Raw genomic sequence first — 18,650 nt, forward strand, 5'->3', positions numbered from 1 at the left:
TGTTGAAGAGTGTGGCATGCTTTTCAGAGGATAATGATGCATGTTATATTTCCAAAGATTTAAAGAGGTCAGCAAATAGTTAGTCCTTGAATGCGCACCTAGTTGACTGCTGTGCTCCGCTATTCAGTCTGGTCATTTTCATCCCACTAAAAACAAATCACCCACCATTTGCTTCACAAATAACACAATTGATGTAGTTTAATTCTCGTTTATATTGTAAAGTAATATCCAGAAGGGACTCAAGAGTAGAGCCGCTGGTTCTTCTCAATGAAAGAACCCATCTGAGGTGGTTCTGGCTTCTGGTGAAGATGCCCTCTGGTCACTTCCCTAGGGAGATCTAAAACATTCAACTGGGAGGAGGATCCTGGGAAGGCCCAGGACACTCTGGGGAGATAGTATTTTACAGCTGGCTTGGGAAAACCTCGGGAAACACCCAGGAAGAGTTTGAGTATGTGGCCGAAGATAAGGACATTTGGGTAGGGACTCCCAGGTCTTCTGCCACTGCGACCCAGACCCAGATAAAAGGAAGAAAATGAATGAATGAATTTACATTGTAGCCAATAACAAAACCATCTGAAATAATAACCAGTCCATGTGTAAAAATAAAATAGATTCATGGTGCATGCGATCTGGTACCATCCAGTATGCAACAAATATGCCATACCGCCTATGTACTAATGCCTGCAGTACTATTGTCAACAGAAATGTGTACCTCATCATGAAGCCACTGTGCACAGCACAGAGCTGTACTATTCTCTCTTTAACACACCTATAACACACCACTTAAATAAACTTCTCTTCTACAAAACAGAAAACAATCTGCATTGTATTTTAATAGTGTTCCATCAAGGGCAAGATGGTCTAGGCTTTTCTTACTAGGTTTTCAGGAGGTGATTTCATACATGATCAGGACTTTGAGAGGAGGAACTCATCGAGCAACTGGTTGCAATGTAAACACACACTGCCTTTGCAGTTATTTCCGAAACATGTTCAAGACCATTACTTCCCCAAATCAGAAACTGAACCCGGAAACGACTGGACACAAATGCTAGACACAGACACCAGAGTTTGATGTTTAAAAAGGCTTTAGTGGAAATACTTGCAAAGGTTGGTACACAGGCAGGCAGTCCAGAATAATCAACAGTATCAAAAACATCAGGAAAAGGCAAGGTCGAGAAAGTAGGAAGTTCAAAAACACAGCAGGACAATCAAAAACAAGGACTCGAAAAAGGCTGGAAGCAAAGACAAAAAAGCACAATGATCTGGCAGAGAGGAAGTAAACAAGGTGGGGGTTAAATACAAGGTATAACGAGCAGCTGATGTGAAACATTAGTGAGGGAGTGGAAGAGTAGATACCAACACCCACCACCAAGCACAAAGTGACAGACAAGAGAAGCAGTGACAGAAAACCCCAAGCAGAAAATGATAGACAAAGAAGACACCACATAGAATATCAATAAAAATACTGCATAATAAAACACATCCCAGAACCCCAAACCCTGACACAGCCAGTATTAAAAGCCTTGTCACTCTTGGATGCCACAGGCAAGGACATCAGGCATAAGTAAATCCAATACTTGGTAAGAGTTCAACTTGAGTAACTAGATTTTTTTGCCAACGTTTTATTTTGGATGAACCCAAAGGCAGCAGTTTGAAACCACAGCTCATTATGCCTATCCTTTACTCATTCAATTTCTTGGCAATACTTCATAATAGTAGTTTGATGACAATGTACATTCTGAATATACTAATACTAATTACTAATTAACTCAATAGACTCAGACATGTATTTTCATCTGAGTCCACATGTGCACCAGTGAAGCATTGGGGAAAACCTTGATGGATATTTTGGGATATCAGGTGAACATACTGAACTTCCTCATAGATCAGCCCAGTCTCATGCTTTTTTTTAATGCTCCCATCACGAAATGATTCAAATTTTCGTGATTTTTTTAAAATCACTATTACTAACTCTACCCCAACCCTAGCCTTAACCATAACCTAACCCTACTCCTTCCCCTAATCCTAACCATAGCTCCCCGACTCCCCCCCAACCCCACCCCCTGCTTCACTTTTAAATTCGTGCAGCCGTCACGGAATGCATTAGGATAATTTTGTGCTCCCTTACAAACATTTTGCACTTTTCGTGACAATATCACAAACCAATAGATTAATGTATATTTTATTGCTGCTGAATCACGACATGACTGGGTTGCATAGATCTTATTTTTGAAAACCAGTTCTAATCATACTCATAACATGACCGTCCAAATGAAGTACCAGGGAAAGTACACAGCACAGTGAGTACTGGTGGCGTGTTTGAGACAGAGATGAAAAGTGTAACCAGGATATACAACCAGGAAGGCAACCACGGGCAGCTAATAATAGAACCCCGTGATAACAGAGCAGGGTAAAACAAACAATAAGCAGACTATCCTCTTTAAATTTGATTTAATCGAGTTCATAATTTGTTCAGCTCGGCTGCATGTGCAGCTGCGGATAAAATGTTACACATTAAAGCTGTCATGCTTTGTCAAAGTCAGATAGCCTTTAACGGGACTGCACGATTTATGTAATAACAAGAACATCACTGGCATATTTAAGTCCTGTTTTGTGATTTATTATACTGAAGATGTGTCAAACCCAATTTGCTTTTTTGAGCAGGAAAAAAATATATCGGTGTTGCAGTCCCCCCCCGCATTGCAATCTGCAATGAAAATCATAGTTTGTTATCTCCTCCAAGGGAGGAGGTCAGGAGACAAACAGGAAGCCTAGGCGGTAAATCACACCTTCTTTTTTGAATCAAAACAACCGTTTCCTCATCCTCAAACACAATCTGTGACGCTACCCTATCTCCCATGATGTCCCCAGTAACAGATGCTTATCCTGAGTCTGTTGAGATGAGATGAGGGAATGTGGTGAAAGAATCTAGTCCTCCAGATGTGTAAAAACAAAACACAAATGATGTTTTCAAGGCCTCTTTCTCCGATGTGCCCTTATTCACATGGCTGTTTCCTATTCCAATAGGAAACTGAATCTGTATCTGCTGTCAAATTGTTGAATTTTAGGTATTTGGTTTTCACATGTCACCCTTCAGACATCATTTGTTTGCTAATGCTGACTTGTATAGCGGAACGGCAGGAGGTTCTGGCTGATTTAGAAGGACAAAAAGGATCTATGGACCCTTGAGACAGCTGAGGTACACTACGGGATCCTTTTGCTCCCCGTTTCGGCGAGCCTTTAGTCCCCACACAAGGCACCTTTGTGTCTCTCTCGCCCCTTTGGCTGGCAGCTGTGGGCTAAAAACTCATTCATATATTAAGACATTTGCAATTTCGAATATGTAGGAGCAACAGAGGTCTTTCAATTTGCCCTTTTTCTAATCTCAATAAACTGGAAAACATGTCATAGAACCATGACCAGGGAAGGTTGATTATTCTATAGGTATATTTCAAGCATACGTCTTGTTTATTTCAAAGTATAGTGTGACTTTATAATCACTCGACATTACAGTGCGTCTAAATAATCACACGCACGGAAGTGATTACCTCAAATGTGAGTAGTTATGATAATGACGGGAAATGTAAGGTACACATTTATGCTGACACTGGACGGAACGTGGTATCGATTTAGCGCATACAAGTATTAACTTACAGGCTTTTAGACATAAGTAGGGAATAGAAGTATATTTTGTTTATATCTGTGGAGCAGGGTGGAGTGTGCTGTATAAGTCTCCCAAAGCCATTCCAGATGTTACATTTAGAAATCATGTCATCTCCACTTAGTGTAACAGTCCAGGAATCCATTTGGACTAAATGCCCCTTAAACAAAGTAGCTGCATCTGACCTTTCGGTGGGATCAGCAGTCTTTGATCCACTCGGACTCTTGGCGCCCCTTCTACACGCCCGATGTAACACCCACCTTTTGAGCTCTAAGACACTTTGACAAATAAGTGATGACTGTCCATATTTTTAATTTAGGAGGATAATGAAAAATTAATCAACTTACGGCCTTGATTTTTAAACAAGTCGCCATCAGCAGCCTTTGGCCATCTCTCTCTTCTGCTCCCGATCCTCCTCTGATCTTTTACTCTGTGCTTTTCTCTTTTCCTAATTAATTCTTGTTATGCGTCTCACATAAGCTGTGGATCTGGTGCCCCGGCTGCCCGGACACACAGGCTGTAGAAGACCCTGTGCGAGAGAGGGAAATTTGAGGAGATCTTTGGTTGTAACGAGCCAAGTGGCACAATAGATGCTTCGCAGGTGCTCATTTGGGACTTCTTCCTTTATATTGCTCTGTCATCCCCCCACTCAGCATAATAACTCCTGAAAGGTAGATAACTATTAATAGAGTTCGCGCAGCACTGCAGTCATATGGATTGCCCCGCAGTGCTGTGACTAAGTAGAACTGATGTCTCCTCTGACAAGCTCGCGTGTTGCTGTCATCCAGGACGTGCAGACACTCTGCATACATTACTGACTGTTGGCTTGCCGCTCTCTGTCCCCCCTTTTGGATGGCACCGCAGCTGTCCCAAAGTGAATCCCAAATGAGAGGATCTGTCAGAGTTTGTTTGCTGCAGGCCTTGATTTGATGCTATTACCGTGCAGATGGAGAGACCGGCTCAGTCAGCGAGAGCCGAAAGGTGGCGGCGGACAACACTCGCCTCGGGCTTGACCTGGTGGAACCCGAGCACATTTTGAACAAACAGAGAACTGAAGCTGATGATGGGAAGTCCAACAGTTTTTTTTTTTTCTCTCATGTGTCGCCCCTAAAGAAATCTCCCTCCCTGATTCCTCAGCACACACAGTTGTTTGTTTTAGGGAGACAAAATGGCTTGTTCATATCTTTCTCTCATTTCCCAGCTTTCAGCCAGATGTTCCTCATTGCTTTTACTCAAGCACAGCTGCTTATGTAAATAAACCTCAGTTTCTCCTGTTGGGTGGGTGGATCAACGCGGATTGAGTGTCTGTTTAAGTAAGCACTTTTTTCCTTTGCACCAGCGATGTGGCACTTTAAACCAACACTGTTGGTTTTGATTGGGTGTGAAGGCGACGGAGAGTCTGTCTTGCAGAACATCAAGTCTTTCCCGAACCTCAGTACTGTAGTTCATGCGGCACCGCCGCTCAGGTTAGTGTTTTCACACCTGCCTCATTTGGTTTTTCTGACATTTTAGTTTGGTCCAACAGGTGTAAAGGTTGTGGCAGACAACAGTGGGAACAAACAACTGATTTTTTGGTTCTACCAAAATGGGTGGTTTTGCTCCAGATCAAATTGAACCATGGTTCAGTTGGTTTACAGTGTCAGGTCAGGGAACATGCACTGGTGCCACACGTCACCGCATCCACCACACAGGTGTGTGTGGATCGGGAGGTCTGGGCGGCTTTGCTTGAGCTGCTGCCCCCGCGACCCAACTCCGGATAAAGCGGAAGAAAATGGATGGATGGATGATTTATTCTTCCTTCCCATGATCAGGATATCCCTCCAACAGCCAATAGCAACGCGAATCACAGGGAACTCCTTGTGTGTTCCCAGAAATGCGGTCACATGCAATTATGCAGAACCTAATCGAGGGGCTGGTCTACTTGTCCACATTATTGAACTGAATACTTAAATTTGCTGTCAGGTATACTTACTTATGTTCTTTGATTACAACCATTTCCTCTGTTTGCCCATGTTTTATGACGGAAGTTCCAGTTGTACACTGGATGCACATTTGTTTTTGGTCTTAATTTTAAAAGCACTGTATCAGCTACTGTATGTGATGGAGCTCACTGCCAGCAAACCCAGGGAACAAGAATCCACCATAAAAATATCATACAACTAGACTTATTTTGGAATACTTTTTACTTTAGTTTTAAATGTAATCAATTTTTGTGCTCTAGGTAATTACGTCTGCCTATAAAACTGGCCTAGGTCCCAGACAAGCTGCAACTTCCAGCTGTCCACAATGAGTCACACCCAGGAAGAGGAAAAGATTGGTGTAAGGATACACCAATCAAAACAAACAGCTACAGAGAATGCCGACAATAAAGTACTCGTTAGTACTTGTTTTTTCAGAGTGTTTCCGACAGTGTTTATGTCACTCTGAGCAAACATCTCAGCACACTGTTAAACTGAATGTAGACAAACCGCTGCTAACCTGAAGGACCCCTTCACACATAGTGTGAATTTGGTCAATTTGCGCATGAAGTGCGCGTGAAGCAGGAATCATGTGCAAAACGTACAGTGGTGGGCACAGTTCCGATAATCCAATAACCAATGATTATCAAAGATAATGTTTTGATTATCGGTTATCTTTTCAAATAACTTTTAAAACCATTATTGGACTAATTATCTTCTGATAAATTTTTGTCCAATAATTTTTAGACCATTAACGTGGTAAACAAAGCTGAACAGCTACAAACACTTATCAAATTTAAAATCGGTTGAGCACCAACCTGTTAATGTTTTGTAGCAGATGTGTAGTTCTACCCTCTGCAAACAGAGGAGAGCTGCTTCTAGAAGAAACCACTCTATCCTCTGCAGGCAAAGGACAACTGGGCACAAAAAAAACCTAATTTCTTTTAACCCCATACTGATACGTGGGCAATATCACCCAAGTCATCAAGATGCATACATTTTTAACTTATGGTTCAAATTTTAACCAAACTAATTTTGGACAAGTTATTTAAATTAACGTCACATCTGAAGTTTTAGAAAGTGAAAATATCAGATATATGTTTTAGTTTTGAAGTAATGCGCTAATTTTTAAGGTTTTAGTGTGGAGATTCTGTGTCCAGGTGCATTATGGGTATGATAGGGTAATCTCAGTACGTTCACGACATGAGAAATGAATTTTAGACACTCTGATCAGGCTTCACAGACAACAGCATTAAACTCTAGTGCCTAAAACACTTGTGAATATATTCTCTGGGTTTATAGATGTTGTTATTGTGTTTGCATTTATTAAATTCCATGCATCTTAAACGTAGCAGAGGAGCAGACACAGATTATCTGGAATTTTGTTTTGGCAAGTTTTCAAGGTCTCTACTGCCATCTACTGACCAGTAGTGTTCATGGCAGTATTTGCCCTGAAGCTGGGCTGATATTTTCAATCACTGTACTCGGTTCCAGCTCAAACTGTACCACAGAACTGCACGATTTATGTTCTCACACACATTGTACGTTCAAAAACCACACGTCAGACTCATGTTTCCAGAAGCAAAATGTAAACAGAAGCTTTTTTTTAAAACTTAATGTATAAAAACTCTAGATGGGAGACATCAAAGTTTAAAAAAAAAAAATTACAAGACAGGTTTGCAGTGTTTGCACAGGCACAGTGCGAGAGGTTGGTAGCTTGTAGCGCTTCAGCAGTGGGATACCCTCACGATGGGCGACCAGAATATCAAACAGGTTTGATTTTCATCTGACCATACGATCGCCAATCAGGAGGTGGTCGTGAGGTGTTAAATGCAGCTCGTTTAATTCTCACACGAATGAAAAATCAGCTGAAAAAGGGCCAAAATTCGCACTGGCACCAGTAGATCATGGCAGTGTTCTATTTATTTTGACACCATTTATATCACATGGTTATCTAATTACAACTTGACTTTTTTTTTAATGCTTTTTTTTTACAAATAAAAATGGCATATTTTACAAAAGCACATTTATCTGTAAACACCAACACGCGACACACCTCACATTAATGTGTTGGTTTACATAGAATGAATGAGTCAACTAATCAGTCTTAGCGGAGGCACATTTTACCCAGAATGCCATCTGTCTGTGTTTGTTACAAAACTTCAGAATTTGTGCATTATTCAACATTAAAAGATATGTATGTTATATCTTAACTTTGCACAAATGATAGACATGACATAATGGAGTTATTCTATCAGTATTCATTTTATTTACACCAAACCATAAGTCAGCATTGCTTTATTTTCCAAGACCTCCGCCTGACGGCAGCATTGTGAGTGAGTAGAGAGTTGAGCTTTGTGGCTCCTCTCAGCTGCGTTTGTGCTGGAAACCTTGTAGTAAACTGGAGCTTCCAGGGAAACAAGACGCTCAAAGACAGTAGTGCTGACTCATTGTTTGGGTCTGTCGTCGCCTTTGATGCTTTCAGAAGTGATCGTGGTGTTAAACTCAAAATCAGCTTGTTAGTAGTTGCAAGTGTACCGGAGACAATACTGGAATTTATCGGTTATCTGTAACTTCCGATACATTTTTGGGTGGCTTATCATTTTAACTTTATCAAAGATAACTTTTCAGTTATCTGATTATCTGTTATCGAAGTTAATTTTTTGGTTATCTGTGCCCACCACTGAAAATGTGTAAAATCACAGCTGCCTCATACACCTGTTGCTACAACTATTTGCGCACACCAGCGGCTGAAAGACAGACTGTGCACTGTGAGAGCCCATCCAACCGTCTCGCGGCAGGTGTCGGCCAAATTCCAGGTGACACACACAAACATCTAACACCGCTCGCATGGCACTTAGAAAATGTGTGCCCATTCACACGACAACAGTCAGCAGAGAATCACTGTCGTGCTGGCAGTGAAATTTGTCTAAGTGCCCCACGAGTGTGGCTTTGGTTTGTGAGCTAAACTCACAGGAGGTGTGGCTGCGGCTGTGGAGATCTGTCGTTCTGGACATCCTAACTGGACAACACAAACTATGTTTGGACGGACATGGACTAACAACTGCTCACTGTGACGTGTGTGTGTCTGCTTGCTGTCATCACATGGACATAAATAAAATCATATATCAGTGTGGCGACGGGCTGCAGCGAGCCAGCGTGCGCACAGTGTGCACATTGACAGGCTGCCCCCAGCTTGAAACAGAGCATCAAATCATAACTTGCAGTGGGCGATCTGACTGTCACATCACCCACATGAACTCTGTTCCACATGATGTGGTGTCAGTCCAGCGGCGCACCGGCAGGACACACGCATGAGCCGCCTGGACACGCGCCAGCAGATGTGGACATGATGAGAAGAGCAAACTGCTGCTCATTCATGTCATTTCATGACTGTTCATCTGTAACCATGGATCATCTATTTTTATTGCCTGCTTGATAAGAGGGATTCAGTATAATGCAATGTTTTTATATGGTGTGTGATTTTATTTTTTTTTAAATATGATCTTTTGGAAAGTGCTAGTTCGAATCCTGTAGGTGACATGTATTTTTATTTATTTATTTATTTATTGTTTTATTTTTTTATTTTCACAGCAGCTGTGTGATGTGGCTACACATTGCACTGCTGCTGGCACTGTGTTCCCATGTGCATGAACCATCACAACGGCATCGTGCACGCCAGCCCATCGGTGCAATGTTTCGTATTGCGCTCATACGAGCTGTTCTGACGGGAGTTGCCCTGAGTTATACATATTCGCATTATATGTGAAGAGGCCCTAAGAACGGGGCTGCCGATTAATTACAAAGTTTACACAAGTCAAGTATCAGGTTTGGTTGACAGGATAGGCAGGACGCAAATGCAGGATGCAGAAACACAGCTTTGTGGCGTAAACTCATTCACTGGATATTCAGGCTGAGGTCGGTACACAGAAAAGCAGTCCACACAGACCAACAGGATCAAGAGCATCAGGCTAAAGGGCGTGGTCGAGGTACATCAGCAGGGAGTCAAAAAACACAAAGAGGCAATCAGAGCAAGGCAAAAATATACGAACAAGGCTGGAAGGAGGCACTAGGCACATCGATCCGGCGAAGGACAAAGGCAAACTGTGAGACTTATAAAGTACCCAGGTGATTAACTGCAAATCAAGAACAGGTGTGTGGAGAAGCTCCCAGAACCGGGGTGTGGCCAGACAGAGAGAAACACCCACCACCAAGAGCCCAGAAAGGAAAGCAAGAAACAACAGGACAGAGACAACCCAAGCAGAAAGATTACACAGCGGCAATGAGGAAAAAAATCCCCATCAGCACAGAAAACAATAATCACACAGACAAAAACAAGGACACAGGATGACAACCGAGATTTGAAAAGGTCCAGTTTATCAGAACACTCCAGAGGCAGCCTGTTTGGCGCCATCAACGGCCTTGTCTGACAATCCTGGAGGGGGGAGGGGCAGCCCTGAGCAGTCTGAGCAGTCCTGAGCAGTCCACACAGTCAACGTATGAGCTGAAGAAGCTGAGGGGAGGGGGGAAGACCAGGGAGCGAGGCTTAAGTGTTGATCTTCTGAGGAGGTTTTATCACAGCGATCTTGACGTGCAGCTGTATTTGGGGAAGCCAAATGAATAGCCAGATTAGCAGACGCCTGAAAGATTCCACAGTTCTGAGAACAGAGTGGCTCTCAATGCATCTGAATGTAGAATGTGGTCTTCACAGACAGTCAGAGCGGGTTTCCAGGGCTGCAATCCTATTCGAGATATTTTCCAACGCGCGGTTAACCCCCACCGACTGCGCAGCCACTGCCTTCCCAATTGAATCAATCATGTAGGGCAGCCTGGAAGGACCAATCAAAGCTGCTTCCACTTTCTTGATTTTCCGGTAAACCAGCATAGTGCCTGCTCCACACATCAGAAAGCCGGTCACCACCAAGCCGAATATGTACACATCTTCGACGTCCTCCACAGAAAGCATGTAAAGGCACATGACCTGCCATCTCCTCCACGAGTCCATCACGTAAGCCATCACATGCGTCCCGGCAGGACAGGTCGGGTCCTCCGCCCCCGAATGTCTTGTAGAAAAAATAGTGTCAATTGCGTTCAGAGACCACTTTAACAGATCCATTTTTGTCGTTTCAGAAGAGCAAAGCTGCAGCCTCACAGACAACACGCCACAGAAGCAGGAAAGATAAGAAGGGAGGGAGAAGAGAAAAGTGCGCCCGTCTTGGCCGAGTGCAAGCTGGCAAAAAAAAAAAAAAATGAATAAATAAATATTTGTATGACATATTTGTATGACAATATTTGTATAATATTTGTATTTGTATGTAAATATTTATAATATGTAATGTTACAGTGGAAAAAGCAGCAAGGTAAATGAGCACAATGTCATACTTCAGGCATACTTCAGATTCATACTTTAATACATAAGGATTGTTTATCCAGGCATGTATGGGTTCGTTAAAGCTTCTAATCAGCTTGAATACAACTTACAAGGCTTCATTTATAAAAATCCATCGAGAATTATGAGGACAGGGAAAAAAAAAATCACAGTAAATGAACAGAATGGCATAATTTCCCCAAATTTCCACACTTTACATAAAACATTTTTTTTCTACCCAGGCATGTATGGGTTCATTAGAAGGAGCAACAGGTCAATGAGGTCTGTTAGAAAAGTCATGGAAAGCCGCGCGGAGGCTTCGCGCGTCACGACCGATTCGCTGATAAAGCGAGACAAGCCCAGCTCTCCACAATTTCTCTTATACTCACTCGACTGGTAAGCACAGAAAGCCGAGATAGGCACTCCGAAACAGAGGTGTTCCTTTGTCTCACTTCATCAGCGAATCGGTCGTGACCCGCGAAGCCTCCGCGCGGCTTTCCATGACAAAATCTCTTGTTAAAAGTGAAATCTGCTGGAAAATGGCTGATGTCCAGCTCTTGTGATAACCAGAGAAATTGCACACGGCGGCCCTGGCTCCACACAGCGATCCGTTTAGAAATGATCTGGTGGTTTCTGCCTCTCGATGGTGGCTTGGAGCGCGGCGCGCCGTGCGCCATTGTGGGTCGTCCTTAAAGCTGTAGTAACACTCCTTATTCTCTGTGAAGCCCATAAAATTTTCACCGAAAGCCAGATAAATTTTTCGAATGGTTTCCAGCTGCCTGTCTCTAACAGTTTCTGAAAAAATTCTGATGGAAAAAAAGCCAAAATCATTCCGCCATTTCCTCGCAATGAAACAGTGACGAGAGGGGTGGACCAGTGCTCACTCAAAGCCTGCTCACAGGCGAATGACGCAACCGACAGGCGTGAAAAAACTCACGCATGCGCACGAAGGTTCAAGCTTGGCTGAAGCAATCACACGTGATTCAAATCCATATGGTTTTTGAAAAAAATAAAAAGGTCCGATACTTTTCTCACAGACCTCGTATATATATATATATATATATATATATATATATATATATATATATATATATATATATATATATATATATATATATATATATATATATATATATATATATATATATATCATTTAACCTGCTGTGGCGAGGTGAAATGTGGGCATCCCCTTGGCTTTCTTCAGCCTCTGCATTCAAACAACTGGTGCATTGGATGAACTCAATTCAATTATGAGCAGGATTTCCATCTAATAAATATATGTAGCTCCAACTCAAATAAAGCACATCCATGCAAGAAAATTTAATTTAATTTAGTTGGAACTACATATATTTATTATATGGAAATCCTGCCCATAACTGAATTGAGTTCATCCACTGAGTCATTTGTTTGTGTGATACAGTCAAAAAACTGATGACTAAATATATGTCATCCCAACTAAATTAAATTAAATTTTCTTGCATGGATGTACTTTATTTGAATTAGGGCTACATATATTTATTAGATGGAAATCCTGCTCATAACTGAATTGAGTTCATCCAATGAGTCATTTGTTTGTGTGACACACTCAATGACTCATTGGATTGGATTCCAACTAATAAATATATGTAGTCCAATTCAATTAAATTACATTATCTTCCATGGATGTGTTTTATTTGAGTTGGGGCTACATATTGTATTAAATGGAAATTCTGCACATAATTGAATTGAGTTCATCCAAAGAGCCATTGTTTGAGTGTGCTGTCCTCAATAATGAGGCACGTATGTGGTCAATCATGACCAGAGAAACATGCCACTTGCCAAAATATTGTACCTGACGTTCCCTCACAATCCATGTGATACGTCTTACTCTACCCAAATAACATGACATTTGACGCAAAGTAATTCCAGTCATACCCAAGGATCCTCAGAAGAAACCTAGGACCAAACACATCTAGTCATCGCTTTAGATACTGTAAGAGAGAAGGCACCAAGATGCTAAAGACTTGGACCTTTGTTCTCCTGCAAAGATATCAGCATTGACAAACACCGCTGTCCAATAATTTACAGAGTGAAATACATATGAAGTACTTCGGAACTGTATTGGAATTAGCCCGTCAAGGGGTCTTGCTCAGGCTGCAGCAAATGGTTATTTTAATTATTGATTAATTGAGAAAATAATCAACCAATTATTCAACTAGTTGGTAGCGTCATAAAATGGTGAAAAATGTCAGTCAATGTTTTCCCAAACCCAAGATGATGACTTCATGGGTGGTGGCAAAGTGGTTAGTGCATTTGGTTTAAGTGCAGATGGTTCCTGGTTTAAACCCTATCTCTGCCCATGTTTTGCCATGTAATGTGAAGTTGCGTCAGGAAGGGCATCCAGTGTAAAACTAGTGCCACATCAACGTGCAGCTCCACCTTGGGTCTGCTGTGGCGACTCTGAGTGAAAAAACAAGGGAGCAGCCAAAGGGACGTACTGACAAAGTGATGCCTTCAAATGCGTTGTTTTTTATGACTTGCCAGGTAGGAGAAAAGAATGTAGTTTATAAAAAAAAAAAGGCTGAAAATATTAACATTTATGAAGCTGAAATCAGAGAATAACACATAATGATAAATCAAGTATCCAAATAGTTGTCAATTAATTTAAAAGTTGATTAACAATCGATTAGTTGATTAATTGCTGCAGCTCCACTCCACAGTAAAAATGGTGATTGTTGTTGCAAAACTGAAGGAGGAGATATGGAAGAAGACAAGAGCAATAAACATTTAGACCAATTACAAAAGCACAACTGCCATTGCTTGCTTGATTATATTCTCTTCTCCTCCTTTCCTGTTGTTGACAAAACAATCTAACAGCACTAGTTCCAGTTCATTTGGGGAACCAGAGGTCGTCTCGCAGATTGCATGTCTAGTTGTTGCTGCTGGTAATACTAACATAATAATACTATTACAACAGCAATAAAATGAAGTGAAATGAAGCATTGTACTTTTTTCCTCTATTGATTCAGACTGTAATATCCTTGGAATTGACAACACGCTGATGTCAGATGCACAACCATTGACAGATTATTCAATTACACACATATGGGGAGCCGCAGCCCGTGTGGGGAGGATGACGGGAGCCGTGCATGTCTGTGAAAACACCTTCGGTGCACACGCATGTAAGTGCAATCCGAAAACACAGCAAATGGAAATTTACAGCTGGATACACTTTGTGTCAAACAGCTAAACAAAAATTTAGGTTTGATAAGTGTTAATATGCTAACTGGAAAAGAAGCTGTGATGATGCTAAATCGATAAACCGTTAAAGCATTTAGCTGAGCCTACTACGAACAGCTAGCTTCTAACTTTTATTATATGAATTTAGCTTTGGCTTGTTTTTTTGTTTGTTGGATTTTGTTTTTGTAGCTCTTAAACCCTGAAAAGCCAATAAAGAGCTGAAATTTTAATGTTGGAAATGCAAATGTGGAATTTCTGAAAAAGCTTAGCATCCCAAACTCAGATGATGATCAAAATGTACATAAATAATTAAATGAACAAATAGAACTAAACTACTAGAACTAAAAGTTTACACTGAAAATACAGGGCAGAAAGTCAATCAATCAATTTTATTTATATAGCGCCAAATCACAACAAACAGTTGCCCCAAGACGCTTTATATTGTAAGGCAAGGCCATACAATAATTACGTAAAAAACCCCAACGGTCAAAACAACCCCCTGTGAGCAAGCACTTGGCAACAGTGGGAAGGAAAAACTCCCTTTTAACAGGAAGAAACCTCCAGCAGAACCAGGCTCAGGGAGGGGCAGTCTTCTGCTGGGACTGGTTGGGGCTGAGGGAGAGAACCAGGAAAAAGACATGCTGTGGAGGGGAGCAGAGATCGATCACTAATGATTATATGCAGAGTGGTGCATACAGAGCAAAAAGAGAAAGAAACACTCAGTGCATCATGGGAACCCCCCAGCAGTCTAAGTCTATAGCAGCATAACTAAGGGAAGTGTGAAATGAATAACAGATATTAAGAAATAAAATTTCAGATGGGAAATAATGCTAGTTGACTTTATATGGTGTCGTTTTGCGCACGTGTGGGTGTGTGTATGCAGTGGCGGCGCCAAAGGGGGGGCTTGGGGGACTTAAGCCCCCAATAATGAGCCAAGCCCAATAATAATTCTGACAATAATGTGAATAGCGACTGACATATTTGTGGATCTCAACTACAGTTTTGCGCTTGGGCTAGATTGTATACAAACTTCATAAAGAATCACTTTTTTGTATATTGTTTACAACTAAGTTTCTCAGGCTATATCTTTTACTTACTTTTATCGAATGGTTATGACCTCTGTGTTAAATTGGCAATAAATCTTTGATATAGACAATTTGTGTAAGGTTGATTCCATGCGTTGTCTTGAGCACCATTTCAATTAATTCAGTTTAATACCTATGTGCAAGTTTACTGAACTTGCAATCATTCTAAGTTAGAGGTCTCAAACCGGTTCCAGAAAGGGCCAAGAGGGTGCAGGCTTTCTGTGCAACCACACGCTCCAGCAGGTGATTTCATTGATTAACATCACTTTGAGCAGGTGAAATCAGTTAATCAGTGATATCACCTGCTGGAGCGGGTGGTTGCACAGAAAGCCTGCACCCTCTCGGCCCTTTCTGGAACCGGTTTGAGACCTCTGTTCTAAGTGATGTGTGTGTGCATTGATACCACATTTTAGAGGAGCACGGGTGACTAAAACATATACTTTGGTATTTATAAAGCAATTTACTATACGAGGTCTGTCCGAAAAGTAACGGACCTTTATATTTTTTTCAAAAACTATATGGATTTGAATCATGTGCACTTGCATCAGCCAAGCTTGAACCTTCGTGCGCATGCGTGAGTTTTTTCACGCCTGTCAGTTGCTGATGTCCAACTCTTCAGCAATTTCTCTGGTAGTCACACGACGTGCCGGATCAACACAGCCTTCACTTTGGAAATGATCTGGTCATTTCAGCCTGTCAATGGCCACTCGGAACGCGGCGCGCCCTCCGCCGGTGTGGGCCGTCTTTAATCCGGTTGTAATGGTCCTTAATCTGTGTGATGCCGATAGAATCTTCACCGAAAGCCATCTGAATTTTCCGAATGGTTTCCACCTGGCTGGCTGTCACAGTTTCTGAAAAAATTTTCATGGAGCAAAGCGGATGTCGCTCAGCCATTTCCCTGACAATGAAAATCCGACGAGGGGGCTGGACCAGTGCTCACTCAAAGCCTGCCTACAGGTGAATGACGCAACCGACAGGCATGAAAAAACTCACGCATGCGCACGAAGGTTCAAGCTTGGCTGATGCAAGTGCACATGATTCAAATCCATATAGTTTTTGAAAAAAATAAAAAGGTCCGTTACTTTTCGGACAGACCTTGTATACTGTTCATTTCGACGACATTTTGTGGAGCCCCTCCAACTTTTACCTCAGCCCCCCCAACAAAAATTTCCTGGCGCCGCCACTGTGTGTATGTGAACAAGATAACTCAAGAAAAAACTAGATGGTTGTCCCTAGAACTTGGTGGTAATATCACGTGGATTTATATCTGGAGGTGATTCGAATTTGGAGCAGTTTGGTCATAGGTCAAAGGTCAAGGAAAACATAGTCGAAAAACACTTCTCTTTTTTTGCATATCTTAACAACCAAGAAATCTAAAAAGATTATCGAAAGCATATACTGATCAGCAAAATATTTGTGATTGACTGATATGAATGCCGTTATCATGAACTCACCCGGCAGTCATATGATAACTTCATACATAGAAACGCCATTACAGACATACTGTATGTACATTGACTTGTATATTTCATTTTCATTCAATTTCATTTAATTTATTCATTTATCATAATATATCGGGGTACGCCGCCATTAGCCCTCTGATGCCTTTCACTGGATTAGTTTTTCAGCTCCCACAAGAACAAATGCATGACTTTTGGGTTTACAAAGTTTTGACAGTAATCTTTCTACAAAAAATAAATAAATACATAAAAAGCATTAGCTGACTTAAAGTTTGCTGAAGTGAATATAGTGAAAGTTATTTGATATAGTTAATGTTTTAAAAATTAAATAAAATTGTAATAAAATGACACGCACTTCCGAGTCTGTATTGGTGTGCAGGGTCAAGCAAACGAATAGCAGACATGTCTGATGAAGGGCTAGGCCCGAAACGTCACCCTCGGTGTTATTAAAGATTTGTTTGGGAGCTAACCGGCTGTGCGGATCTTTACTTCATTTTTTGTGTTAAAAATTAGATAAACCAATAACTAAATAATTGGCTTCAGTAATTAGCTGTTAGCTGATTAGCCGAACTACGTGCACCACTGGTGTCTAATGAGCAGATTCTTATCGAGACATGGATGAGGCCTTATAAGTTAGCGTCATTAGTTAGCATTGACTCTGCCATGTACCGTGAGGCAAATAAGTATTTTATCCACTGTCGATTTTGCAAGTTTTCCCACTTCCAAAGAATGGAGAGGTCTGTAAGTTTTATCGTAGGTACACTTCAACCTGTGAAAGACAGAATCTAAAAAAAAAAATCTGAAAAATCACAATGTATGATTTTTTAAATAATTAATTTGCATTTTGTTGCATGAAATACATATTTGATCACCTACCAACCAGCAAGAATTCTGGCTCTCACAGACCTGTTAATTTTTCTTTAAGAAGCCCTCTTATTCTGCACTCTTTACCTGTATTAATTGCACCTGTTCGAACTTGTTACCTGTATAAAAGACACCTGTTCACACACTCAATCAATCACACTCCAACCTGTCCACCATAGCCAAGACCAAAGAGCTGTCTAAGGACACCAGGGACAAAACTGTAGACCTGCACAAGGCTGGGATGGACTACAGGACAACAGGCAAGCAGCTTGGTACAAGACAACAACTGTAGGCGTAATTATTAGAAAATGGAAGAAACACAAGGTGACTGTCAGTCTTCCTCGGTCTGAGGCTCCATGTAAGATCTCACCTCGTGGGGTAAGGAGGACTCTGAAAAGGTCAGGAATCAGCCAAGAACTACACGGGAGGACCTGGTCAATGACCTGCAGAGAGCTGGGACCACAGTCACAAAGATTACATTAGTAACACACAACGCCTCTGCTCAAGCCAGCACATGTCCAGGCCCATTTGAAGTTTGCCAGTGACCATCTGAACCAGAGGAGGCATGGGAGAAGGTCATGTGGTCAGATGAGACCAAAATTTTTTGGTATCAACTCCACTCCCCATGTTTGGAGGATGAGAACAATCCCAAAAACACAGTGCCAACCGTGAAGCATGGGGGTGGGAACATCATTTTTGGGGGTGCTTTTCTGCAAAGGGGACAGGACGACTGCACCGTATTGAAGGGAGGATGGATGGGGTCATGTATCACAAGATTTTGACAAAACAAGCTCCTTCCCTCAGTAAGAGCATTGAAGATGGGTCGCGGCTAGGTCTTCCAGCATGACAATGAGCCCAAACACACAGCCAGGGCAACTAAGGAGGGGAAGAAGCATTCAAGGTCCTGGAGTGGCCTAGTCAGTCTCCAGACCTGAACCCAATCCTTTGAGAGAGCTGAAACTCAAAACCTGAAATATCTAGAGAAGATCTGTATGGAGGAGTGGACCAAAATCCCTGCTGCAGTGTGCAAACTTG

Source organism: Thalassophryne amazonica, chromosome 7 (genome assembly GCF_902500255.1).
Source record: "Thalassophryne amazonica chromosome 7, fThaAma1.1, whole genome shotgun sequence".
In the NCBI taxonomy this organism is placed as follows: Eukaryota; Metazoa; Chordata; class Actinopteri; order Batrachoidiformes; family Batrachoididae; genus Thalassophryne; species Thalassophryne amazonica.